The 26,499-nt window shown below is 42.7% G+C and overlaps 1 long non-coding RNA gene across 1 annotated transcript in view; it reads left to right on the top strand.

Moving 5' to 3' along the window:
- The window catches only part of LOC109551210 (uncharacterized), a 277,287-nt gene that overhangs the window by 128,231 nt on the left and 122,557 nt on the right, over positions 1 to 26,499 (top strand). The window contains exon 5 of the long non-coding RNA XR_012325791.1: positions 8,635 to 8,726. This is a non-coding gene — a long non-coding RNA (uncharacterized lncRNA). The remainder of the gene's footprint in view (positions 1 to 8,634; positions 8,727 to 26,499) is intronic.

Here is a 26,499-nt window from a genome sequence, read left to right on the forward strand (position 1 = left end):
GGGGACACGGGTTCGAGCCCTGCTCCGGGAAGATCCCACATGCCGCGGAGCAACTAAGCCCATGTGCCACAACTACTGAAGCCCACGTGCCTAGAGCCCGTGCTCCGCAACAAGAGAAGCCACCTCAGTGAGAAGCCCGCGCGCCGCAAAGAAGAGTAACCCCCGCTCACCGCAACTAGAGAAAAACCCGCGTGCAGCAATGGAGACCCAACGCAGCCAAAAATAAATTAATTAATTAATTAATTTAAAGAACCCAACAAACAAAACGTGTCCAAGAACCTGTATTCTGGTATGTTCTATCTTGGATGAAATATAGTACTTTTAATGAAGAGTTAGTTGAGTTACGATTTCTTTTTTCAGTCTCATGGTTAAAATTCAAACAACTCAGCAATCATTCCTGTTACCTCCATCTAATTTCATATTGCAGAAGACAATGTTATCTGGAGGGAAGGCAAATACATAATTCATGTTTAAATTTAATAGGGAATAGAGATTTGAAGATGAAGGGACATTGCCATAGTTTGTGTCTATAGCGATTCAAGCTTTCTTATGAGCGAGGGCCAGGCATGTCTGAGGACAGGAGGACAGGACACAGGGGTTCAGCTGGATGACGTTCTGCATGACATGATACCATAGGCACTGCCCATGGAACTCAAAGTTTGGGTCCCTGACCTGAAAATGAAACCTCTCTGCTCTCACTCTTGGATTCCTGTGGCACTCTAAATCACCATTCTGGAATTTTTCAGCCCTGTGGGCAAAAAGCCCCCAAGGTGGGGAGTATAATCTTCAGCCATCCTCACAATCCCTTAAAGACAAAAGCCAAAGGCACAAGGGTGTTTATGTCAATCTTCTCTAGACGAGCATAAAGCTATGAACAAGCAAGATAACCAGCCCCAGGGAACAGAAGAAATCATATTCTGGTTAAGTTACTCCATGGTGTGGTCCAACCGGTAGAGAGAGAAGGCCAAACCCTGGAAGGATGCCAACTCGCCCTTGGCTAGGGCCTTATTGGGATCATGCAACCTTATGTGGTCACTGGTTTTCAGTAATGTATGTCCAGAAACCTGAGCCAGGTGGCCAGGTCCTCAGAGGTGAAGACATGAACTATGTGAGCCTGTTGTGTAAGTGGAGACCAGATCATGCATTTACAGTGGAAACGCCTAGATGGTGACTAGAATGCTTCGGCTCATCACTCAGGGCATTTCCATCTCTGGATAGCATTTCTGGAAGGATATGACCCCAAACTTCTGTGTGACCAAGGAATTAGAGCCAAGGGGGAGGCTTAATCTGGGCCCTGGTGGAGTCTGATGAGCCATTTTCAGCTCACAGAGGAGGACACATCCCTGGTGGCTAGATGTCCAAGCCCCAGGTGCTGGGCCTCCCTCCCAGGCACTGCTGGACACACATCCTGATCTTTGAGCAGTCATTTCATAGCCCTGGCTCCCTGAGGCTACACCCAGTCATGTCAGTGACCTGTAGCATCTCAGCCTCCACCTAACAGATTGGATCCTGACTTCCTTCCGTGGCTGGCTTAGCTCTTCTCTGGCAAACTGACTTAGTTTTATTCCCAGAAATTCTCTTTATTTACAAATTTAGGGATAATCTGAACTTTGCCTTCTCTTAAATTATGATTATACAAACCAAGACCATTATGACATGGAAACTGTAGAAACTTGGAAAAAATGCAAAACAGATAATAATACCATAAAAAAAGGATACACAGTTTTAAGTAACCTCCTCTTATGGCTGCAAAAAAATGTGTGTGTATGTGGATAAGAAGGACCAGGGATTATGGAGAAATGTAAACTTGATATGATTTGATAGTGGAATTTTATGTGTCATAAATTCTCCTGACATTATAAATATGTTTTCATCATCAATGACAAATAATGCCTTGACTTTATATACATGAGCTCCAACCAGCCCTGAGGGAACAATCAGTCCATCTGGGTCAGAAGAGGCTGGAACTGGCTTCTGGAACCGGTTTCTGGCCTCTCCTTGGATTCCAGCCTCTGTGATCAGAATCTGCACTTTTTGCCTAAACACACACCCTGCCTCGCTCAGACCCCCCTGGGAGCGTTTCAGGGTTCTCGGGAACTTGGTTTGCAGACTCCAGCGCTGGGTATTCTGATGGGTCTGATGTCAGTACCTCACCCAGAGATCAGTTGATTTCTATTTCAGACAGATTCTCAGGCTTGAGCCCCTCAAATGAGAGATCATGATGGGGAAGTTGGCTTTCAGCTCCCAGCTCCGAAAAGGAAAAATATGTTTCACTGAGCCCCATCCATGTTTTTGAATCTCTTTTTCTGATGGGCCCTTCTGTTATTCAACACTCTCTGACTTCTCCATTCCTCTCTCCCTAAACAAAGAAACCTTTTGTTTATTTACAAGTGTTTTGTAAAAGTGTTTTGTAAAATGCGGAGTGATGCTCAATATAGAGGGTTGCTCGTGGTTATTTTACCAGAACCTCTTTTGAAGGATCTAACAGAGGCATTCAATTTATAAAAGAGTTAGCACTAATATATGTCTGCTCATCAAGGGAGGTGGGAAGTAAGTTGGGCAAAGCAGGAAACAGACTCCATGTTGAAAGATCACTTTGGAGCATTAGAGCTTTGAGCACGTTGTCGACTACGTGGGTGACTGGCGGTGGGGCGGGTGTGGACACCTCCTGGGGAGGTGTCCGGAGAGAAGGACTGAAGCGTAAAGGTCTCTTAAAAACTCATGCTTTCGTGTCCTCCTATGTCAAATGAGGGGGTTGTCCGGGTGATCTCCGAAGGCACTCCTAGGCGTCATGTTTGTGCTCACAAAAACTTAATTGAGGTATTTGGTTCCCCTGGTCTGACATTTCATCACAGTGAGACACAGTAAGTCACATGTTGCCTTTGTATAATAACCACAAGTTAGAGTTGAAAATCAAAGGGAAGTATTGTGTGGTGAGGTGTCTGAGATTTGTGGTTTCTTCTTTATTGGGAGGTCTGGTTTGTAACAGGAAGGTACACTCTGGGGCCAGTGCCCCCGGCATACAGAGAATTTCGTATTCATGCCTGGTGGGCAGGCAGAGAGAAATTACAGCATGAGAGACGGAAGAGGTTGAAGACAAGAACCCGATGTGGTGAACACAGAGCTCAAGTTTCTGCCAGGAGAAAGTTTGGCCTCTCAGGATGCATCTGTTGCCTCAACCCATAAAATGATCACAGAAATCTAATTCTAGTACTTTTCATGGGTCTGAGCGTATAATGTCTCCTCACAAAAAGATGCCCTAGAGGAGAAAAACCAGGATGAGTTACTTTATTTTTATGCATTGTGGGTCCTCAGCCCAAGAAAGTTGCAGAAGTTATGGGGTTGGTTAAACTTAAATGGTGGTTAGGAATTACCCACAGATCAGAACGTTAACTGATGATTCAAATTCCCTTGTGTCCTGCTGAATGGGGCTTTCACGGATATGGCTGCAGAGTGGTATGTTTCATTGCATGTCGTTCTAAGGCCATATCTGGGCTTTATATTTAATGTTATGTAAATAAAATTATATACAAGCTGATTCCATGTGTCTATAAAGTGTTAGGTAATATCAGTTGGCATGTATATATGTATACACAAATATATATGGTGAGTATAAATACAATAAAATTTGGGAGGAAAAAAAGTTCAGACATGAACAAGGTTTAAACTCTTATTTAAGCTTTATAGCAGGTTTACAAATTTCTTTATGCCCCTGTTAACAGCTGTCCTTGACTATTGGAGGGTTGGGTCATTGGCTGAAGCTCCGTATCCCCTGTGCCAGGCTCACGTCTGCATATGGCACTGTGGAAGGGCCAGCTGTGGCTGGAGCTGAGATGGTCTGGATAAGGCTCATCTTTCAGAAAGTAAGCTTGACTGCAGGCACCAACATAATGTCTAGACCCCAAATCTCAGCATTGTTACTGTCTGCTGACAGCATTGCAGTAACAAAAAAGATCAGTTCCATACAAAGATGATTAGTTGAGAACCAGCTATTGACAGCACCTATAGACTATTTCAATGCCAGCCGTAGCCCTTAACCTAAGGAATTCACTGTTTCTGAATTCTGGAGGTTGCATAGTTTTAGTAAACAGAGTTAGTAGAGAGAAAAGTACAGATGATGGGTCACTGGAGGAGGAAGGGGAGAGAAAGATTAGGGAACAGATGACCAGGAAGCCCAGATCTGCTACTGGGGCGAGGCTGCAGGCATCCATCGTAATTTTGAGAATTTTCCTAAAGCGGAAGATTGAGAACCCAAAGTAGGGAAGGAAGCAAAAATGATGCACGAGTACAAGTACATTTCTAGTAAAATAGTATAAATATGTTTGCGATTCAGTCCATTTCTAGGTTTTTAATCTGGTTATCCGCTGGGATAGAGCTGGACCATGGTGACCATGAAAGTTTGGTCTCAAGTCTCTGACGGGTGGGAGCCCCAGCCAAAAAGCCTCAAACCGATACCCAAGGCTTCTGATTCCTTTGAGTGGCTTTTGGGATAGAGCCCCAACAGGAGATTTTATCATATAAAAAGATCTTCCGATTTTGTTATTATTTATTTCTAAATAGCCTTGGAAACCCGAGAGTAAAGATCATAAGCATTAACAAAATGCCAGGGAAAAGTAAAAAGAAACATAAAATTCAAACACTTACCAAGCATCTACTGTGCCAGGTACCATGTGCAACATGATTCACTCCTTATAATTATGTATGTGGCATGTATGAGGTATGTTTTATTATCCCCGTTTTATAGATTAGTCATTAATTAGGACAGCAGCCAAAATGGAAAGCACAGCTAAACAGGTTGAGAGCTGAACTGTCAAACATGACACGGTGGTTAATGGCAGGTTATTGATGGATGTTACCTCGCTGATGGGTCTTCAATAAACTCTTTTTTTGGCGAGGTCTTCGATAAACTTTGCATCGACTTTGGCTCAGAAAAAAGTCTTTGGTGAAAACAAATTTATCTGAAATAAACATCACGATATTATGTTTTAAATCTCATGTATAAAAATTCAAATACAGAGTACACATATAATTTCCCCCTTCTTTTTAGGTCTCTTTGATTTTAAAACTGCTGTAACAATCACAGTCAATTTTAAAGTGTTGATGATAACAATACCGTCCTGAATTTTTATAGAGACTTTTTCTTGCAAGGACCTTGAAGTGCTAAAAATGTTGGCATCCATATAGGCAGACCTCGGGAATATCTAATTTAGCAAAAGTCAGTGATAAATTCTTCTGGTGCCATTCTCCATGTCTCTGAATATAGTAGAACACCCTGGAAATAAGAATGTTTATTCTCCAGCAACTGACTGCTGGTAATACGGTTAGTTGGTATAATTCCACTTGTATTTATCTTTTAAATAGTTGTTGGGATTAAAAGAATCCTTTCTGTTTTCTTCCTATTTCTAAAGTGGTAGGTATTACGCACATTTTAGTGCCTTCTCCAGGTGGGCAAAGGAAACACTGTCTTTAGCTAACTTCATCTTTATGCTGCTGAGCACCCTTTCACAAACAAAACGTGAATTAGAATAAAAATTGGAATCTTAAAGGCTGAAACACACAGTTCCTGCACAAAGGAAAGCAGCAGAAACCGTGAGGTCACGTCCATGAGTGAAGGATGCTAGGAGCAGATACAGGCCTCCCTGGGCTCTGCGGAGCCCACTCACCCATTAATTGCCCAGCCTGGTCAGAAACTCCTGGGAGGAGACTGAGGATGTGCAATTGTTTTTTTTTTTACAGATTAGAAAGTCATTCTGTTTCACTGGATGATTGTGAACAGTTCAGTCTGTGCGTTTTATTTTGATTTTCAATGACTTAATTAACGACACTGAACTTTGTCCACAATAGCAGCATTATGTTTAAGAGTCAATCAAATGCCAGACAGTGTCATTAAGTGGAACGGCACAGATGGCAGGGTCTGTGGGAGCTGGAGAGCGGCTGTGAGGTGGCCCGGGCTTCTCAGGGATGTGGTCAGGGCCTGACCTCGGATCCCCGTCCCCATGCCGTCTGCTGCCGGTTGCTGATGGCCAGTTCCTCACTCTTCCCTACATCAGTGCCTTCACGTCCCTGGGCCTTCTTCCCGCTCCTCCCACTGATCTAAAGCCTCCCTATCCTTTAAGTTCCAACTTAGATCACTTCCCTCACAAAACTGTCTCCTATTCCCTGCTCGTCGCTAGCCCCTGGTGGTGACAAGAACCCCGATTGTACTTTGGAAATAACTCTTTGTTTCTGTATCTGAGGGTAGATCTGTTAAGCCTCAGCAGGCAGGATCTAAAGGTAGAGATGTGTCTGGATTACATTTGAGGATGAGACTTAATTGCCAAGGTCCTGGGGAGCCTGAGGAGAGAGGGGGAGGGGCTCATCTCCAGGAAGCTGGCTAGGCTCTACCTTGAGGGGCAGGGTGGGGGGGGTGCTGGGAGGCCGGTGGACCCCCAGACCGTGGAGACAATGGCGTATGTGCTCGGTATGCGTGACTGACTGCACAGCAACCTTGGGCTGAGTGATGTCCCACACCCGCGGTGATCTTCTCCTTGGCTCCTCTATTCCTAATTCCCAAAGGGAGGACCTGCTTGCACTGTGTAAAGGCCTCTGATCCGGGGTGTCTTTTCCAGGTGGAGCTTGGGCCCATCAGGAGAGTCATGGCTGAAAGGCATGGAAGAGTGGGGATCTGGTCCTGTAAAATTCCAGAGAATTGGGATACCTGTTTAATTTAGTATTCAAACTGGGACACTTTGGATGTTAATGATTATGCTGGGACCAGAGGTGTAAACCTGGACTGTCCTGGGCAAATTAGGTGGGTGACACCCTGACCCAGAAGCCACCTAGCATGATGACCGTTCACAGCCTCTCTCTGGCTCCTCTGTACTGGGTCAGCACAGGTTTAAATGTCACACTGTGCAGAGGAAGAAATGAAGAGAAAGGAACTTGCCAGAGGGTCCTAGAATGGTTGATGGATGCAGATGCAGCATGAGCTCACACCAGTGTCCCAGCTGAGTGATGAGGATCCCATTGGTGACACCCCAAAGCTTTCCTTCAAAGGAGCCTGTTTCAGTGCAGGGAACTCTACTCAATACTCTGTAATGGCCTATATGGGAAAGAATCTAAAAAAAAAAAAAGAGTGGGTATATGTATATGTATAACTGATTCACTTTGCTGTACACCTGAAACGAATACAACATTGTAACTTAACTATACTCCAATAAAAATAAAAAGAAAATAAAGGTGGGGGGGTCTGTTTCCTGGAGGTGCCTGGGCAATGCTGCCTGTCTTGGAGCTCGAGCCAAGGACACCTTCAAAGACACTGTCCCAAGACAAGGACTCAGAGCTCCTTGGAGCCCTGCTGATCTGTGGACCTGAAGACCTAAACTCATAAATGCGACAGAGGGTCTCTTCCGCTGTCCACTTGCTCGGCCCGCAGAATTGTTCTCTGGTCTAAAAGCAGGGTGCTGTCTCTTCTCCTGGGGGGGCGGGGGCGGGGTTCCCCATGCTGTTGCCCTGTTTCTCACTGAATTCCAACAACGTGTAGGGCCTTCATGTCATCAGAGTCATTTTCCAAATGAGCAAATTGTGTTTTCTTCTTCGTTGAACCTGATATTTGAGCCAATCTGTGCAGGCAATTTCCTCCTCTTTGTTTTCCTGACCCTGAGCACTCCTGGCCCCACCGTAATTATTGGACTGCGCCCGCTGCTGGGAGCACAGCTCCTGTTCAGCAGCAGTAACGATTTCGCTGAACATGGAAAGAAAAAGGCCCCAATTCTGGGATTTTGTCTCCCTTTCAGATGTTGGTTATTTACAAAAAGTCTTCATTTCAGTGTTGAGTTAGCATTTCTGGCATTGCTTAGGAAGCCACAGCCTGAGCTGTGTCCTCTGCTCTACCCTCAGAAGAGAGCCAGATGGCTACCCATGGGTGTGTGTGGGGACAGCAGCCCTCACTCCATGCATTTACGTGGGGACAACGTGGAGTCACTGTCCTGTGGCTGGGGAGGAAACAGAGGAATTCCCGTCTTGGAAAGCCCATCTCTTCCTGTGAGAAAGGGAAGGATGTGGTGGAGTAGGAAGGGCCCAGGACTAGGAAAGAATCTCCTGACCTGTTAATCCCACCTTTTGCTCAGGGCCAAATATCTATCTTTTCAGCAGCCTTTCTGTTTTCTATCCATCCATCTGTCCATCTGTCATCTCTCTCTTTTCCACCAAGCCCAAAACATTTATTAAGCACTTAGGCTATTAGTGGTTGTTTCGGGCTGAATTGTGTCCTCCATACAACTCACAGGTTGACATCTTCAACCCCTGTAGCTCGGAATCCGACTGTATTTGGAGATAGGGCCTTTAAAGAGGTAATTAAGGTAAAATGAGGTCATATGGTGGACTTTAAGCCAATCTAACTGGGGTCCTTATAAGAAGAGGAGATTAGGACAGAGACACGCACAGAGGGAGAAGCACGTGAAGACACAGCAGGAAGATGGCCACCTACGAGCCAAGGAGAGAGACCTCAGAACGAAATCAAACCAAGTCAAACACCTTGATCTTGGACTTCCAGCTTCCAGAACTGTGAAAAAATAAACTTCTGTTCTGTAAGCTCCCCGGTCTGTGGTATTTTGTTCTGACAGCCCTAGCTGACTGTTGCTGTGTCACTTCCAGGTAACGGGGACCCAGTGATGAATAGAGATTCTTCAAGCTGCTCAGAGCCTAGCAGGGGACCTCGAGCCCTAAAGAAGCACAGGCGGAAGGAGGTAGGTGGGCAACGCCCTGGCTTGCCCTTCCCTTGCATCATCCGTCAAACAACACACAGGGGAAAGAAGGGTCTTGTGTGAGCCATCGGAGTGGTGGCTGCGGGATGGATCCTAGCAGGACAGTGTGGCCAATGACAGAACCACTATCCTGGTGGCTTCACAAGACAGAGTAGAGGAACGTAAGATGGGACATTGCCAAGGACATGCTTAGGGGGCTAAGTTAATGAAGCAAAGTTGATTATGGTTGTGTGACCCTAGTTTGTACTCATCGTTGCATGAAGCTGGGGCACATTGGATATATGAACACTGGTCCACATTTTTGACATTAATCACCAAGTGTTTATTAAGCAAAGAGCCTTATGCTTTGAATGGGCTGATTCTGCTGTGGGAGACAGAGGAGGAAGAAACTGAAAAGACCTGGTCCTGCCCTTGAGGACACTACCAGTCATGAGAGAGGAGACTCATCCATGAGAGGATGGGATGAATGTTCTGGACAATGTGCAAATGCCCAAGTAAGCAGTTCAGACCATGGCCACTGTATGAGGTCAGAGCCGAGGAAGATCAATGTGGGCTAGCACAGTTCATTTAAGTAGCAATTAGTTATAATTAATCAATTATGTGATTGAGTAGCACTTAATTATTTACTGCCTTGTTCGGTTTTCCAACTGCTCACAAGCGTCAGCTTTGTTTCCCCAGCCGGAGCCGAGCTCCCCGAGAACAGGGACAGGCTCCTTCGTTGGTATCAGATGGGGCCAGGGTCAGATTCTCACATCTAAAGACAGTGATCTGAGGAAACAGAAAGCATGAGACCATAACTTTGAGGTCAAAACTTCAAGATTATGCCAAGAAATGACTGTCGAGTGAGTCAGCCTTCAAAACAAACACAGAACAGTGAGGAGTAGATGCAGCTGAGGTGGACGTGTGGTTCTTCAGCTGCACTTGGGCAGAAGGAGTGCCCCGGGAGGACAGGCCCTTCCAGAATGAATGGTGACAAGTAACGCTCCTGATAAGTCTCTGGCGTCTGAGGGGTGTTCTCACAGCTTCTCTGGCATGAGGACGTGCGTCCCGTTGATGCTTCCTGAAGGGTCCCAGGCTGACCCTCTCAGCTGATACCCAGCAGGTCCCTCTGGTGCTCTGAGAGTTAGCACCAGGGGCTGGAGAAGGGTCATGCAAGCTCAGAGAGAGGACTTGAGCTGATTTCATCTCACAGGTTTTTGGTGCTCTAACTGTGTTATTCTTTGGGAGCTGCTTCTCGGAAGCCAGATAGAAAATCAAGAGTAATGCAATGAATGGCTTCTTGAAAATAAGTGTAGGGTGTCCCAGGAATTCGGGCTTGTGGGAGGCGCTGCTAGCCCCAGCCATATGGCAGCCAAATGAGTCTGAAGCTCCTTAAAGGACAGATTCCTACAGTTAATGCTTAATGGGATCCTGAGCTCCGTGGGGCAGCCCAAAGAGGGCGACCTCCTAAATTCCAGGGTTCCCTGGCTGGCTCAGGTCTGGCTCATTTGCAGACAAAGATGGTGCCTCCTCTCCCTCCACGAGGTCAGTGGGTGTTATTACCTGGATTCACAAATGGGGCAGAACACCCTGAGACTTGCAGACTGATTACTTTCATTAACTTTAATTGGATTCTTTCGCACTTGGAAAGAGAAGTGTAACCAGGGTTTAATTGGAAGAGCATCTCAGGCCCAGGGTGATGCAGGATTGTAAACATTAAAAGTGCTACAGCTGCGTTGGTAGGGAATGTTGAAGTCACTTATGCCGTTTGTAAGAATAGCTCACAGACCTGAGGATGTTAGGAAGCTCTGGGCATGTCAAATTCAGGGATTATTTTTGTGCTTGTCTAGAAAAAAAGAAATGTGAAATCAGAGGTGTGCAAGTGAAATTATAGAAGAGACCAAACACATTCCAACTGTGCCATGTGCCAAAAGAAATCCACAGACGCTAGGAGACCTTCAGTGTAGGTCCAGTCTCTGAGCAGGCCTGGGGCAGCCTGTGAACTCTCTAAGGTTGGATTCAACCTTGCCAACCCTTCTCTCAGCTCTGTTGCTCTATGACTGTTATGTCCTCTGTGTGGGATATTCCTGTCATTTTCTACATGACAAATTCTCACCCAACCTTTCAGTTCCGGCTCTTATGTCACAGTCCTGAAGGCTTGGCCAACAGCTCTACAGGATTTAGTTCCTCTGTGCTCTGTGCCTGCACAGAACTTTGTTCATATAAGGAACACTCAGCAAGCCAGAGAATAGATAGAGAGCAAGGGAGGGAGAAAGGAGCAGAGAGAACACAGATTCAGGATTCCAAAACTGGTTAAAACACAATTAGTTGGGGGGAAGATTATCTTTTTTTAATTGAAACATAGTTGATTTACAATACTGTGTTAGTTTCTGGCATACAGCAAAGTGATTCAGTTATATGTATATATATTTTTTCAGATTATTTGCCATTATAGGTTATTATGAGATACTGAATATATTTCCCTGTGCTCTACAGTAGGTCCTTTCTGCTTATCTATTTTATGTATGATAGCTTTTAATCTGTTAATCCCATACTCCTAATTTATCCCTCCCACCCTCCCTTTCTTTTTTGGTAGCCATAAGTTTGTTTTCTATGTATGTGAGTCTGTTTCTGTTTTGTATATGTATTCATTTGTATCATTTTTAAAGATTCCACATATAAGTGATATCATATAATATTTGTCTTTCTCTGTGTGACTTCCTTCACTTAGTATGGTAATCTGTAGATCCATCCATGTTGCTGCAAATGGCAATATTTCATTCTTTTTTATGACTGATATTCCACTGTGTGTGTGTGTGTGTGTGTGTGTGTGTATATATATATATATATATATATGTATGTATGTATATATACCACATCTTCTTAAACCAATCATGAGTTGATGGGCACTCGGGTTGTTTGCATGTTGAGATGATCTTTTTAAGAAGCTAACTGGGACCTTGGTGTTTAATATGCATCTGTTGAACGTGAGAATACATAGCTTGATTGGTAGCCCTAGGACTTGCCCACCTCTCCATCAGCACGGTGTCACTTAACATCCACTGCTGGCCTTATGGAGGTGGGTGCTGGAGAGGCCAGGCCAACGTTTGGCTAGCAGCCTGCCCTGAGAGAGCCCAGAGAACCACAGAATGGGTTAGTGCCTGAGTTGCCACCTTAGCCCTTTGGGCCTTGTCCTGAGCACTGAGAGGGCATCAGCAGCATTTGCCCACCACACCCTGTCTGCCATTCTGTATTCGTTTCTGGACTTTCCTTTTTCAGGACCTGCATCCAGGTTCCTTCCTCACTCTGGGGTGACAATAACTGTCTCCTCCTGGGGTGTCTTAAGTGTCAGAAGTGCTAATGGTGGCATTGCTGAGCCCCACGAGGAGGTGATAGGGGCCGCTAAATCATTTCACGCGTTATCTCATTACTGCCTCCTGGTCCAGGAGGTGCTGAGCCTCCTGCACACCCTGGATTAGATTTTCAGAGAAACGTCTCCAGCACGTGTTCCCACTTAGCCCTCCAGGAGCCTGCTTTCATCTCCTTGCTCTCCGGCCGGCTCCCCCACTGACCTGGGGATGGCTAGGTGGATGCAAGAGGGCTTGACATTCACCTTCCCTGGCGGTGATGAGCTTTGCTTCTGGAGGCCCGTGTTCCTTAAGGGTGAATTGCCCACACAGGTCACTGGTGAGGAAGGCATTTCCCCCTAAAGATCGTTCTTTGATTTTAAAAATAGCCTTTTCTAATTCACATGAAGAAATAAAACATCCTCTCAGAAATTTTATAAAGGGAGTTAACTGTTTCATCAGGACTCAGAACGGCCACTCAGAGAGCAGATCCTAGATAAGAAGCGAGGTCCGGCTCGCTGGGCTGCGGGGAGAGTTGGCACCTGCTGCCCAGCCAGGTCCTGTGGGCACAGAGGCTGGCTCTCTTTGGCCCGTTTCAGACTCGTAGGTGAGGAACACTGGCAAATACCACGGTGGGTACTGGCATCCAGGCCTGGTTCCTGGGCCTAATCTAGGACATCACAGCTGGGGATGGAGGACTTGGAACGAGGTCATTTAGTCTGCACTGTTCAAAAGGAAGACCAGGAGCCACACGTGGCTACTGAGCACATGACATGTGACTGGTCCAAACGGAGACTCGCTATGTGTAAGACATACAGAGCAGACTTCAAAGCCTTAGTCCAAAGAAAGAATGGGCGACGTTTGTTGAATAATATTTTATGTTGATTACATGTTGAGATGATCATATTTTGAATATATTGAGTTAAAGAAGACATCCTATTGAAATTACTTTCCCTGTTTCATTTTTCATTTTACTTTTTTTAAGTGTGGCTACTAAAAATTTAAAATGATATGTGGCTTGCATTCTTTTCCTATTGGTCAGTACTGGTCTATGTCCTCTAAGAACAGTGAGGGTGAGGGTACTTGGGATGGCCTTGAGCTGGCATCAAATGTGAGAAACTGGATGGGGCCAGAGACCTTGAAGACATGGTGCATATTTTGGGGAGATAAATATCTTTTGGTAACTTGTCCTAAAAACAACTGAGGTGAGGTTTCCCTTGGAATATCAATCCCCTTTTCAGATCTAGGGCTAGTATAATATGAAGCAGACATTTTCAGACAGAATTGGAACTTTTTAGACCCTGTTCTGGGAGAGAACCAAGTTGAGTTGATCTTCCTTATTTTGACTACAGTTGCCAAGGTGAGTTTCCCAGGTTGAGATAATCCATTCACAAAAATTCCCAAACCAATTCTTCAACTCTAGCTGGATAATAACCACAAAATGATTAATTGAGGACATGCACACTATGAAATAAGAACTCAGTAGCGTTTACAAGCCAGTTAACCTAAACTTGAGTAAGTCTATTTTAAATCTATTCACTGTACATTTTTGGGTCTGATTTAGCTTCCAGTTTCTTTTTTGGGGTGGAATCAATGAATCTCTTGGAAACATCTGACTACGGCAAATCTCTCCCTCATGGCTCCCCCTTGTTCTTTATCTTTTATGGCCATGGTTTTATTTCTGTATCATGAGCACATCTTCTACTGTGTTCCATGTGTTCCATGCTCTGTGCTAGTCTGTGCCAGAAAAGTCATTTTAAACTTACTGATTTCAACGAATATGACTTCTCAGGGATATATGTATATTTAATTCAAACATTTGAATTAAATATTTTATTATATATTTTGTTATATTTTATATAATATATTTTAATATACTTTATTATATTTGAATTAAATATTTTATTACATTGTTCACTCTATAAACTTAGTTGTAATCATATACATTGCATACAAATACATTGTTTTCTTTTTTTCTATTTCATTTATTTCTGCTCTGATCTTTATGATTTCTTTCCTTCTGCTAACTTTGGGTTTTGTTTGTTCTTCTTTCTCTCGTTCTGTTAGGTGTAAGGTTAGATTGTTTATTTGAGATTTTTCTTGTTTCTTGAGGTAGGCTTGTATTGCTATAAACTTCCCTCTTAGAACTGTTTTTGCTGCATCCCATAGGGTTCTGGATCGTTGTGTTTTCATTGTCATTTGTCTCTAGGTATTTTTTGATTTCCTCTTTGATTTCTTTAGTGATCTCTTGGTTATGTACTAATGTATTGTTTAGCTTCCATGTGTTTCTGTTTTTTTCCCTGTAATTGATTTCTAATCTCATAACGTTGCAGTAGAAAAGATGCTTGATACGATTTCAATTTTCTTAAATTTACTGAGTCTTGATTTATGACCCAAGATGTGATCTATCCTGGAGAATGTTCCGTGCGCACTTGAGAAGAAAGTGTAATCTGCTGTTTTTGGATGAATGTCCTATAAATATCAATTAAATCTTTCTGGCCTATTGTGACATTTAAAGCTTGTGTTTTCTTATTAATTTTCTGTTTGGATGATCTGTCCATTGGTGTAAGTGAAGTGTTAAAGTCCCCCACTATTATTGTTTTACTATTTCCTCTTTTATAGCTGTTAGCAGTTGCCTTATGTATTGAGGTGCTCCTATGTTGGGGGCATATTTATTTATAATTGTTATATCTTCTTGGATTGATCCCTTGATCATTATGTAGTGTCCTTCCTTGTCTTTTGTAACATTCTTTATTTTAAAGTCTATTTTATCTGATATGAGTATTGCTACTCCAGCGTTCTTTCGATTTCTATTTGCATGGAATGTCTTTTTCCATCCCCTCACTGTCAGTCTGTATGTGGCCCTAGGTCTGAAGTGGGTCTCTTGTAGACAGCATATATACAGGTCTTGTTTTTGTATCCATTCAGCGAGCCTGTGTCTTTTGGTTGGAGCATTTAATCCATTCACATTTAAGGTAATTGTTGATATGTATGTTCCTGTTACCATTTTCTTAATTGTTATGGGTTTGTTTTTGTAGGTCCTTTTCTTCTCTTGTGTTTCCCACTTAGAGAAGTGCCTTTAGCATTTGTTGTAGAGCTGGTTTGGTGGTGCTGAATTCTCTTTTGCTTGTCTGTAAAGCTTTTGATTTCTCTGTCGAATCTGAATGAGATCCTTGCCGCGTAGAGTAATCTTGGCTGTACGTTCTTCCCTTTCATCACTTCAAATATATCATGCCAATCCCTTCTGGCTTGTAGAGTTTCTGCTGAGAAATCAGCTGTTAACCTTATGGGAGTTCCCTTGTATGTTATTTGTCGTTTTTCCGTCGTTGCTTTCAATAATTTTTCTTTGTCTTTAATTTTTGTCAATTTGATTACCATGTGCCTCAGCGTGTTTCTCCTTGGGTTTATCCTGCCTGGGACTCTCTGCGCTTTCTGGACTTGGGTGGCTATTTCCTTCCCCATGTTACGGAAGTTTTCGACTATAATCTCTTCAAATATTTTCTCGGGTCCTTTCTCTCTCTCTTTTCCTTCTGGGACCCCTATAATGCGAATGTTGTTGTGTTTAATGTTGTCCCAGAGGTCTCTTAGGCTGTCTTCATTTCTTTTCATTCTTTTTTCTTTATTCTGTTCTGTAGCAGTGAATTCTACCATTCTGACTTCCAGGTCACTTTTTCGTTTTTCTGCCTCAGTTATTCTGCTATTGATTCCTTCTAGTGTATTTTTCATTTCAGTTATTGTATTGTTCATCTCTGTTTGTTTGTTCTTTAATTCTTCTTTAATTCTTTGTTAAACATTTCTTGCATCTTCTTGATCTTTGCCTCCATTCTTTTTCCGAGGTCCTGGATCATCTTCACTATCATTATTCTGAATTCTTTTTCTGGAATCTTGCCTATCTCTACTTCATTTAGTTGTTTTTCTGGAGTTTTATCTTGTTGCTTCATCTGGTACAAAGTCCTCTGCCTTTTCATTTTGTCTATCTTTCTGTGAATGTGGTTTTCCTTACACAGGCTGCAGAATTGTAGTTCTTCTTACTTCTGCTGTCTGCCCTCTGAAATTTATTTTTTATTTTTAAAAATTTTTGGCTGCCCTACACAGCTTGCAGGATCTCAGTTCCTCCACCAGGGATTGAACCCGGGCCACAGCAGTGAAAGCTCCAAGTCCTAACCACTGGACTGCCAGGGAACTCCCTACATTGGTTTTAATAAGGAATATTAGAAACAGTTTAAATGTTCATCAGTAAAGGAATGTTAAAAATGCATTACCAATCCTATGGAATACATCACATAACCATTAAAAAGTAATTAAAAGGTACTGCATTTACATTGCATGTAATTACCAATAGACTTCATATTGTTTCAGTCAGCTTGCACTTTCTCCTCTTTTCACCTGTTTAATGTTTATAAATTTTTACTTGAAGTTTTTCTTTTTTTAATAAAAACTGTGTATATTCAAAGTATACAACATGATGTTTTCATATACATATACCTTGTGAAATAATTTCTATAGTCAAGCTAATTGACTTGTGAAATAATTTCTATAGTCAAGCTAATTGACATACTCATCACCTCACATAGTTACTTTTTTTGTGGGTATGGTGAGAACACTTAAGATCTACTCTCCTAGCAAATTTCAAGTATACAATACAATGTTATTAACTATATTCACAGTATTGTACGTTAGATCTCTAGAACTATTCATCCTACATAACTGAAACTTTGCATTGTTTGACCAATATCTCCACATTTCCCCCAATCCCCCTCCCCGCCCTGCCCCTGGTAACCACCATTCTACACTCTGCTTCTATGAATTCAACTTTTTTAGATTCCACACAGAAGTGAGATAATGCAGAATTTTTCTTTCTGTGTCTGGCTTTTTTCACTCAGCATAGTGTCCTCCAGGCTCACGTCCTATCACAAATGACAGGATTTTCTTCTTTTTTTAAGGCTGAATGTGTGTGTGTGTCTGTGTGTGCATCTGTACACATGTATAATATGTATACATGTGTATATATATGTATATATATAATGGATGCAATTTCTTTACTCATCTGTTGATGGGTTCTTGGGCTGTTCCATATCTCGTGTATTGTGGATAATGCTGCAGTGAACATGGGGTGCAGGTGTCTCTTTGAGATTTCATTTCCTTTGGATATATAACCAGAAGTGGACTTGCTAAATCATATAGTAGTTCCGTTTTTAATTTTTTGAGGCACCTCCATATTTTCCATAATGACTATACCAATTTACATTCCCACCAACAGTGCACAACGGTTCTCTTTTCTCCACATCCTCGCCAACATTTGCTATTTTTTGTCCTTTTGATAATAGCCATCCTAACAGGTGTGAGGTGATTTCTCATTATGGTTTTGATTTGCATTTTCCTGATAATTGATCATCTTTTCATGCATTTATTGTCCATTTGTAAGTCTTCTTTTGAGAAATGTCTATTCAGATCCTTTGCCCATTTTTTAATTGCGTTATAAATATATGAATTTGGATATTAATCCTGTGATATTGTGATTTATAAGAAATATATATTTGATCCTTTAGGTTACCAAAATATATTTTTATATATATTTGATCTTCCTCCACTGTTCCTGTCTCAGAGCTCCCAAAGTCCTTGGAATTTCCTAAGTGTTGAGAGTGATAAAATGTATCTTTTGTTTTATTAATGAGGTGACTTTTGGAAAACACCTAAGGATGAGGGCTGGTTGCCAGTGGAGCCAACCTTGTGATTGGAGGGTTGGAGTTTTCAGCCCTCACCCCCTAACCTCCTGGGGGGGAAGAGGGCCTGGAGGTTGAATCAATTGCCAATGGCCAAAGATTTAATCAGTCATGACTATGTAATGAAGTGTCCATAAAAACCCAAGAGGAGTGGGTTCAGAGACCTTTCAGGTTAGTGAACACATGGAGATTTGGGGAGAGTGGCTGATCCTTTCCCCATCACTTGCCCTTGGCATCTCTTCCATCTGGCAGTTCCTGAGTTATATCCTTTTATAACAAATTGGTAATCTGGTAAATAAAATGTTTCTCTGAGTTCTGTGAGGTGCTCCAGCAAGTTAATGGAACCTGAGGAGGGGGTTTTGGGAACCTCTGATTTATAGCTAGTTGGTCAGAAGTACAGGTAACAACCTCAACTTTTGACTGGTGTCTGAAGTGCAAGTGAGGCAATCCCACTTGTTTATTTTGCTTTTGTTGTTTGTGCTTTTGGTGTCATATCAAAAAAAATCATTGCCAAGGCTAATGTCAAGGAGTTTTTCCCTTTGTTTTCTTCTAGGAGTGTTACAGTTTCAGGTCAAACATTTAAGTCTTTAATCCCTGTATATGCTGTAAGATGGGTCCAATTTCATTCCCTTGCCTGTGGACATACAGTCTTCTCCAAACTATTTATTAAAAAATCTATCCTTTTACCATTGTTTATTTTTGGTGCCCTTGTTGAAGATTCAATGACTGTATATGTGGGGGTTTATTTCTAGGCTATAGATTCTGTTTCATTGTTCTATGTATCTGTTTTTATGCTGGTACTATGCTATTTTGATTACTATGGTTAATTTGAAATCAGGAAGTGCGATGCAGCCTACTTTGTTCCTCTTTCTCAAGACTGCTTTGGCTATTCAGGGTCTTTTGTGGTCCCTTATGAATATTAGGATTGCTTTTTCTATTTCTGTGAAAATGTTGGAGTTTTGATAGGGATTGCATTGAAGCTGTAGATCATATTTGTCCTGGGCTTTTCATTTTGGGGAGGTTTTTAAATACTGATTAAATCTTGTTGTTTGTTATTGGTCTGTTCAGGCTTTCTACTTTTTCTTGATTTAGTTTGGTAGATTGTCTCCTTCTAGATATTTATCCCTCTCTTTTAGGTTATCCAGCTTGTTAATGTGTAATTGTTCTTAAAGTCTCTTATGATCCTTTTTACTTCTGAGGCATCTATTGTAAAGTTTCCTATTTCATTTATGATTTTCTTTGAGTCTTCTCTCTTTTTTCCTCAGTTAGTCTAGCTAAGTGTTTGTCAATTTTGTTTTATTTTTTCAAAAAATGAATTCTTAGTTTTCTTGATTTTTTTCCACTGTTTCTCTATTTGATTTATTTCTGCTCTAATTTGTATTATTTCCTTCCTTCTTCTAACTTTGGGCCTAGTTTGTCTTCTTTTTCTAATTGTTTGAGGTGTAAATTTTGATTGTTTATTTGAGATCTTTTCTTTTTTGATGTATTTTTTTGCTAAAAAAACTAAAACTTCCTTAGTACTGCTTTTATGACATCCCATAAGTTTTGGTATGTTGTATTTTTATCTTTGTGTATTTCAAGATACTTAAAAAATTCCCTTTGGTTTCCTCTTTGACTCAATTGTTATTCAAGAATGTGTCATTTACTTTCCATGTACTTATGAATATTTTCATTTTCTTGCTGTTATTGATTTCTAGTTTTACTCTACTGTGTTCTGAAAACATACTTGGAATCATTCTATCTTCTTAAATTTGTTGAGACTTGTTTTGTGACTTAACTTATGATTTAGCCTGGAGAATGTTTGAGAGCACTTGAGAAGAATGTGCATTCTGCTATTGGGTGGAAAGTTCTTAATACATCTTTCAGGTCCATTTGGTCTATAGCATTGTTCACATCAACTGTTTCTTTACTGATTTTCTGTCTGGATGTTCTGTCCACTATTGAAAGTGGGATAGAGAAGTCTCCTGCTACTATTGTATTGCTGTCAATTTCTCCCTTTAGATCTGTCAATATTTGTTTTAATATTTAGGTGCTCTGATGCTGGGCGCATATATATTTGTAACTGTTAGATCTTCCTGGTGAATTGACCCTTTTATCATTAAATGATGACCATCTTCATCTCTAGGACAGCTTTTGACTTAAAGTCTACTTTTTCTGACATAAGTATACCCACCCCTGCTTTCTTTTGGTTACCATTTGCACAGAGTAGCTTTTCCATCCCTTCACTTTCAGCTTGTATATGTCCTTAAGGCTAAAGTGGGGTGTTTATAGACAGCAAATTGCTAGATCTTGCTCTTTTATCTATTCAGCCATTCTAAGCCTTTTGATTGGGGAATTTAATCCATTTATATTTAAAATAATTATTAATAGGTGAGGACTTAACTATTGCCGTTTCATTAATAGTTTCCAGTCTGTTTTGTTCTTGTTTTATTCCATTTTTCTTCCCTTGCTATCTTCCTTTGTTATGTGATGATTCCAGGGTTATATTTAGGTTGTATCTTTATTGGCTACGTTTGGTTAGCTCTAGTGACACTGGTCCCTCTTCAGGTGGCATTAACAGAGTCTCCTTTTTTCCAGTAAGTGATCAGCAAAATGCCTACCATAGTGTCTGCTGCAGAAGTTAGAAATGGCTTTTGACCCTCTTAATTTCTGAATCTCTTGTTTTGCTGCAGCAGGAACAGGAGTTGTGCAGTTGACCCTGGATTCTGTTGGGAGGAGAGTAACTTCCATGTTGAGTGGATTTGAAACATTTTCTTCCACTGCACAGAAATCACTGACCCAAATACCCTTCCTGCCTTCTGGGTAGATGAGATAGGCAATTGTCACCAAGGTATGGTTTGAGAGGAATTCTGAAAACCTTCTTATTAAGACTATCTTTGCCATGGGTCTTCTGCAAATATCCCAAAGTCTCACAATATAGGCATTATTTTCAGTAGAGTTGTACTTGACAGAGGTCTAAGCTAGAGGAAGTCATGAACACCTTATTGTGAGTTATGTTACTGTATTCTTTTCTCCTGCCAATGCAACCTTTAGGGGACCAAATGCTAAATAGATAAAAGAACCCTTGATATATAATTTTAAATAAAATAAACACTTAACCATGAAACAAGTGTAAGAAGGTCCAAGAAAACTCTTATTTCCCCCCAAATGATTACTTGGATGATTTTTGAAGTATTTCAAAAATCACATGTGTTCAAACATATATTTTGGTGCTTCTGTTCTGTCAGTGCCTTGACTTCAGCTTATACTCGCTAATAGGTGTTATATCAGGGCTGTGGGACATGATACGGGAGGGGCAGTATGAGGGAGAAAAATGTCCAAAGGAGGCAGTGAGAACTTCACTCATGGCCCCTGGTGTGGGGTCTCTGGACTTGAATTTCAGAACTTTGGGGCTGGGCTCCAGTTCCTGCATAGTTAGGGGTCAGGGGAGGCAAATCCCTTGATCTGAGTTCTATTCCTATGTTGTGTTTAGTGACCTACATTAGAGTACCTATTACTTATATAGTGCTCATAACGAGGGCAACTTCTCACAGTCTACCCTGAACAACACCCTTATTTTAGAGTAAGGAGAAAGAATACAATCTGCAGAGAGCTGGTGATAGGGTCCCCTCTGAAACCCAGGGGTCCTCCTCTGGAACCATTTCCCAGAGCCCCTCCCAATCTGTCCTGAGTACAGAGAAAGCGTATCCCAAGATGTTCCTTGCACAGTGCCTGTGGACACTCAGTAGATTTTTTGCTGATCAAATGAATGATTTTATCCATGATGGTTTCAAGCCATACGGCATCCTTCTCAATCACACACTGAGACTACCAAAGCTTTTAATATTAGGCTAAATCTCTTGAAATGATGGTAGAGACTAAATATTTACTTTTTTTTTTTTTTTTTTTTTTTTTTTGCGGTACGCGGGCCTCTCACTGCTGTGGCCTCTCCCGTTGCGGAGCACAGGCTCCGGACGCACAGGCCCAGCGGCCATGGCTTACAGGCCCAGCTGTTCCGTGGCGCGTGGGATCCTCCCGGACTGGGGCTCGAACCCGCGTCCCCCGCATCGGCAGGCGGACTCTCAACCACTGTGCCACCAGGGAAGCCCAATATTTACTTATCTATTAGATTTTTAGAGCAGCATTGTTCATTCTAAAACCTCAGGGTGCATTTGAATAAAATTACAAATAATTAAAATCTTTTAAAAAACCATAAAAACCTTAAAAGCAAAAATGATACTTTATGGTTAATAAAGCTAGAATATAGACATGATTGTAATGCTATATAGTCATGTATGTAATTATTACATAACTAATATATAATCATCCTAATAAACCATGTAATTTCAGCCATTCCTTCCTCTGAAGCTTCTCTATTTATAGGCCTGATGTGGTTGGCAGGGGGGAAAAGACAGATTAGGGGAGGCTTGAGGATTAAGCACAGTGTGTAACTTGGAAGGGCCTGTGGTTTACTAATTTAAGAGAATCTGCATCTGAACTGAACAAGGAAAACCAGCTTCAGGCTCAGGGGACCCTCGAGGGAATCACCTGGACCAGGTGAGCTGGTCCTTCTCCATCCCCCTCCCAGCTACCCTGCTTCCTGCTTGGGTGCTCATCCTACGAACCCCTCTCCAACCACACACAGGAGTGCCCTGCCTCATCTCTGCCTTTTCCCATCCAACTTAGGTCCCTGGAGACTCATTTCTTTCCTCCCCATGCCCTCCCACCCCCAGCAGTGACAGTCACTGAGCCAGGCCAGACAGTCACACATTCTGAGCATCTGTGATCCTTTGCCGATAGTCTGTGGATGCTTTTCTTGCTCCCGTTTAACTTGAACTCCCCCCAAGGCCAGGACAGGGGATGGGCCCTTCTCTTCTCTGTGTCTGACTCATCTCCTCATCTGTCCCAGGCCGAAGAGGGCCTCCTGGTCTAAGCAAGGCAGTAGCTGTCATCTTGGGATGGAGACATACCAGACAAGTCACCAGTTCCTATGAGCAGTGGTTCTCACACTTGAGTGTGCACTAGAACCACGTGTGGGGCTGGTTAAACACCTCCTTCTCCACCTTCCTCCTCTCCCCTGACCAGGATTTCTAATTCAGTGAGTCTGGGTCTCGATCATTTGCAAGATCAAATTCCTAGGTGATGCTGGTGAGGGGACTGCACTTTGAGAACTGCTTGTTTAAGGAAAGATCATATGGGCCTGTCATGGTTTCAAGACTCTGATGGCTTCCAACTTGAAAATGATAGTTATCTCCTATAGCTGTAAGTGCTCTACTGTTTACAGATGCTTTCTTTCACAACCTTCCCAGGCAAGGCACCAGATTGGTGTTGTTTCTTTTTTTTTTAACATCTTTATTGGAGTATAATTGCTTTACAATGGTGTGTTAGTTTCTGTTTTATAACAAAGTGAATCAGTTATACATATACATATGTTCCCGTATCTCCTCCCTCTTGTGTCTCCCTCCCTCCCACCGTCCCTATCCCACCCATCCAGGTGGTCACAAAGCACCAAGCAGATCTCCCTGTGCTATGCGGCTGCTTCCCACTAGCTATCTATTTTATGTTTGGTAGTGTATATGTGTCCATGCCACTCTCTCATTTTGTCCCAGCTTACCCTTCCCCCTCCCCATATCCTCAAGTCCATTCTCTAGTAGGTCTGTGTGTTTATTCCCATCTTACCCTTAGGTTCTTCATGACGTTTTTTTTTTTCTTAGATTCCATATATATGTGTTAGCATACGGTATTTGTCTTTCTCTTTCTGACTTACTTCACTCTGTATGACAGACTCTAGGTCCATCCACCTCACTACAAATAACTCAATTTCGTTTCTTTTTATGGCTGAGTAATATTCCATTGTATATATGTGCCACGTCTTCTTTATCCACTCATCCGATGATGGACACTTAGGTTGTTTCCATCTGCTAGCTATTGTTAATAGAGCTGCAATGAACATCTTGGTACATGACTCTTTTTGAATTATGGTTTTCTCAGGGTATATGCCCAGTAGTGGGATTGCTGGGTCATATGGTAGTTCTATTTGTAGTTTTTTAAGGAACCTCCATACTGTTCTCCATAGTGGCTGTACCAATTCACATTCCCACCAGCAGTGCAAGAGTGTTCCCTTTTCTCCACACCCTCTCCAGCATTTATTGTTTGTAGATTTTTTGATGATGGCCATTCTGACTGGTGTGAGATGATATCTCTTTGTAGTTTTGATTTGCATTTCTCTAATGATTAATGATGTTGAGCATTCTTTCATGTGTTTATTGGCTATCTGTATATCTTCTTTGGAGAAATGTCTATTTAGGTGTTGATGTGCTCAAGGCCCCGGGCTGACAAGCAGGGGAGAGGGGAGCTGGGGTTTGAGCCCCATCCCCTTCCTCACATACTCCAGTGCTTCCCAGAACTTTCTCTTTGTATGGGACTTGTTCTGTTGGTTTGAATTTTCAGGGAACTCTTCATCCAGTGATTCAGGCAATGGAACAGAATGTTCACTAGCTTCCAGAAGGGGTGATTGCTCCACCAGTCCTGCAGAATCCCTCATCCCAGGCTCTTTTCTTTGATCAATAAAGCACACTCCTCTCATATGGGAAAGAAACCAGGCAATCACTTGCAAGATGAAACCTCCTGAAGTTTGGGCCCATCTCTGGGGTGGTTAGTAGCAGTTGTGATGTCAGGAAAGCAACTGAGTTTTGCTGTTGCTCTCTGCCCCTCATCCAGATGACCTTTCCAGTGATATCTCCCTGACCTCAGGTTCTGCAAGACCAAGGGCTGCCGCTCAAATCACTCACATGAGTCAAGCAACAGCAGGTTTGTCCTTTAAATCTATACAGCCTGTGCCCTCATTTAGGAAGGAGAAGTCACCCCAATCTCCAAGGGCCTTAGGTAATGGTAGGTACCTGGGAATAGATGCATTACCAACTCACTGTCCATTTCAATCCAAACTTCACATTCTGTCCTCAGATAAAACCTCTTCCTTTCTAACTACCGTTTGTAAAATCTGGATCCATTTTGGTAGAGACATAATGTATTTATGACAGATTTCTCTTTTCTGTTAGGACAGAAATGCCATATCTTGGCAGATTATTGCCTAGGGATTCCTTCTTATAGCTTTTCCATCGTATCCTCCTCCAATTTTCCATTCTGAGGTGCTCAGGAAGCTTCTAGGTCACGGTCAGCTGGCTAAGTCTTCAGCTCCTGGAGCAACACTCAGAAGGAATAGCTGAGGTCGGTGTTTTATTTTATGGTTCTACTTCATCTTATTTGGAAAACAGCAGTAGTGAAAAGAAGAATGTCTTAGAGACATCTGTATTTTCAACGACGATTCTCATAGCACAGAAAAATCGAATCAGCAGCTTCTGTGTGAAGAGAGCTTGGGTTGAAAATAATTTGAAATGTGGGAGCCCAGTCTGAGACCTCTGCTTTGGAGGGGACTTATACATTGTTTCCTGGGCATTGATCATTTTGAGGACTCAGTGGTTTTAATTGTTGCCTCTGTTCCTTCTTGCCTTTCATGGTGCAGTGGATGCTGAGCTGTGCTGGCTTCGATGACGTCTTTTTTAGGGCTTGTTTATCCTTGGGGCTCTGCGGGGAGCTGATGATCCTTTCCCGGGATGCACATGCCTCCAGGACCATGGCACAGGATGGACAGTCGATGACCTTGTGGTCACTGCTGTCCTGCAGAGGGCGAGACTGGGGTTATTCACAGCTTGGTAATTGGCCCCGATGCTGAGATCTTCATCCTGAGCAAATGCAGGCATCAGGGGGGTAGTTACAGATCAATGCAGGGGCGCTGAATACACAGGCCCCAGAAAAAATACCAAAATCAAAAATGGATTTGTGTTTAGCGTGTGTTGTATATCCTGGTCTGGTTATGAATAATTTAGCCTTCCCCAGGCTGAATAGACTATATTTAGCAAGGCTATTTTGCTTATAATATGTCCTATCATTTTATGAAGAAGCATAAAGCATAAGAGAAGTGCTCAGAATTAGGGGGACTTAATTTGGTAGGACCAGGAGTGTGGAGGCATCCTCACCTGTAGCCCCAGGCTTACCACGCACACCTAGGCTTGCCAAGGGCAGAGGGCTCCGGGCACCTGCAGCTGGAAATGGCCTCAGGAGTGTATCTCCCTAATTGGGCAGGGGACAGGGCTACTCTGCCTGTGTCATTGGTGGCTCCTAGCTGGGCCACCTGTCCAAGAGAGGGGAAGTGGCAAGAGTTGAGGGGTGCCGAGAGGTTTTACTTTCCTTTTGTACTGTTACTTTCCCAGAGGGAATAGGATGGCACACTCAAATTAGGCAATTTGATGGGACTGTAATAGACTCTGTACGGAGGTGGAGGCAGGATGAAAGGAACCCACAGGGAATAATGCAGATTCCTGGGGCAGGAACAGCAGGGCTCCTTACCTCTCTTGGGCCTGAACAAGCAAGGGTGGGGAGCAGCTCCTCACCCCAAGAAAGGGAGGGCTGTGTGGACTGGCCGTCTAGTGGGAGTTCAGGATTTGGTTGCTGGTGACTCCAGCCCGTGGTGACTCCACAGGAAGGGCGCCAGAAGGATAAACACCGGAACTGCATTGTCCTCCCTTCTCTCATCTCCTGTGAGTGTCCCCTCATTGATCAAACTCAGTAGAAAGCTAGAAGCGAGGGAGCCCCTCATGTAATCCTAGTAGGTCAGCCTCCCAGGGAGAGAAGAATGGAGAGTGGATTTGGAGGTGCCAGTGGAGGATC

The sequence above is a fragment of the Tursiops truncatus genome, chromosome 14, assembly GCF_011762595.2.
Source record: "Tursiops truncatus isolate mTurTru1 chromosome 14, mTurTru1.mat.Y, whole genome shotgun sequence".
Classification (NCBI taxonomy): domain Eukaryota; kingdom Metazoa; phylum Chordata; class Mammalia; order Artiodactyla; family Delphinidae; genus Tursiops; species Tursiops truncatus.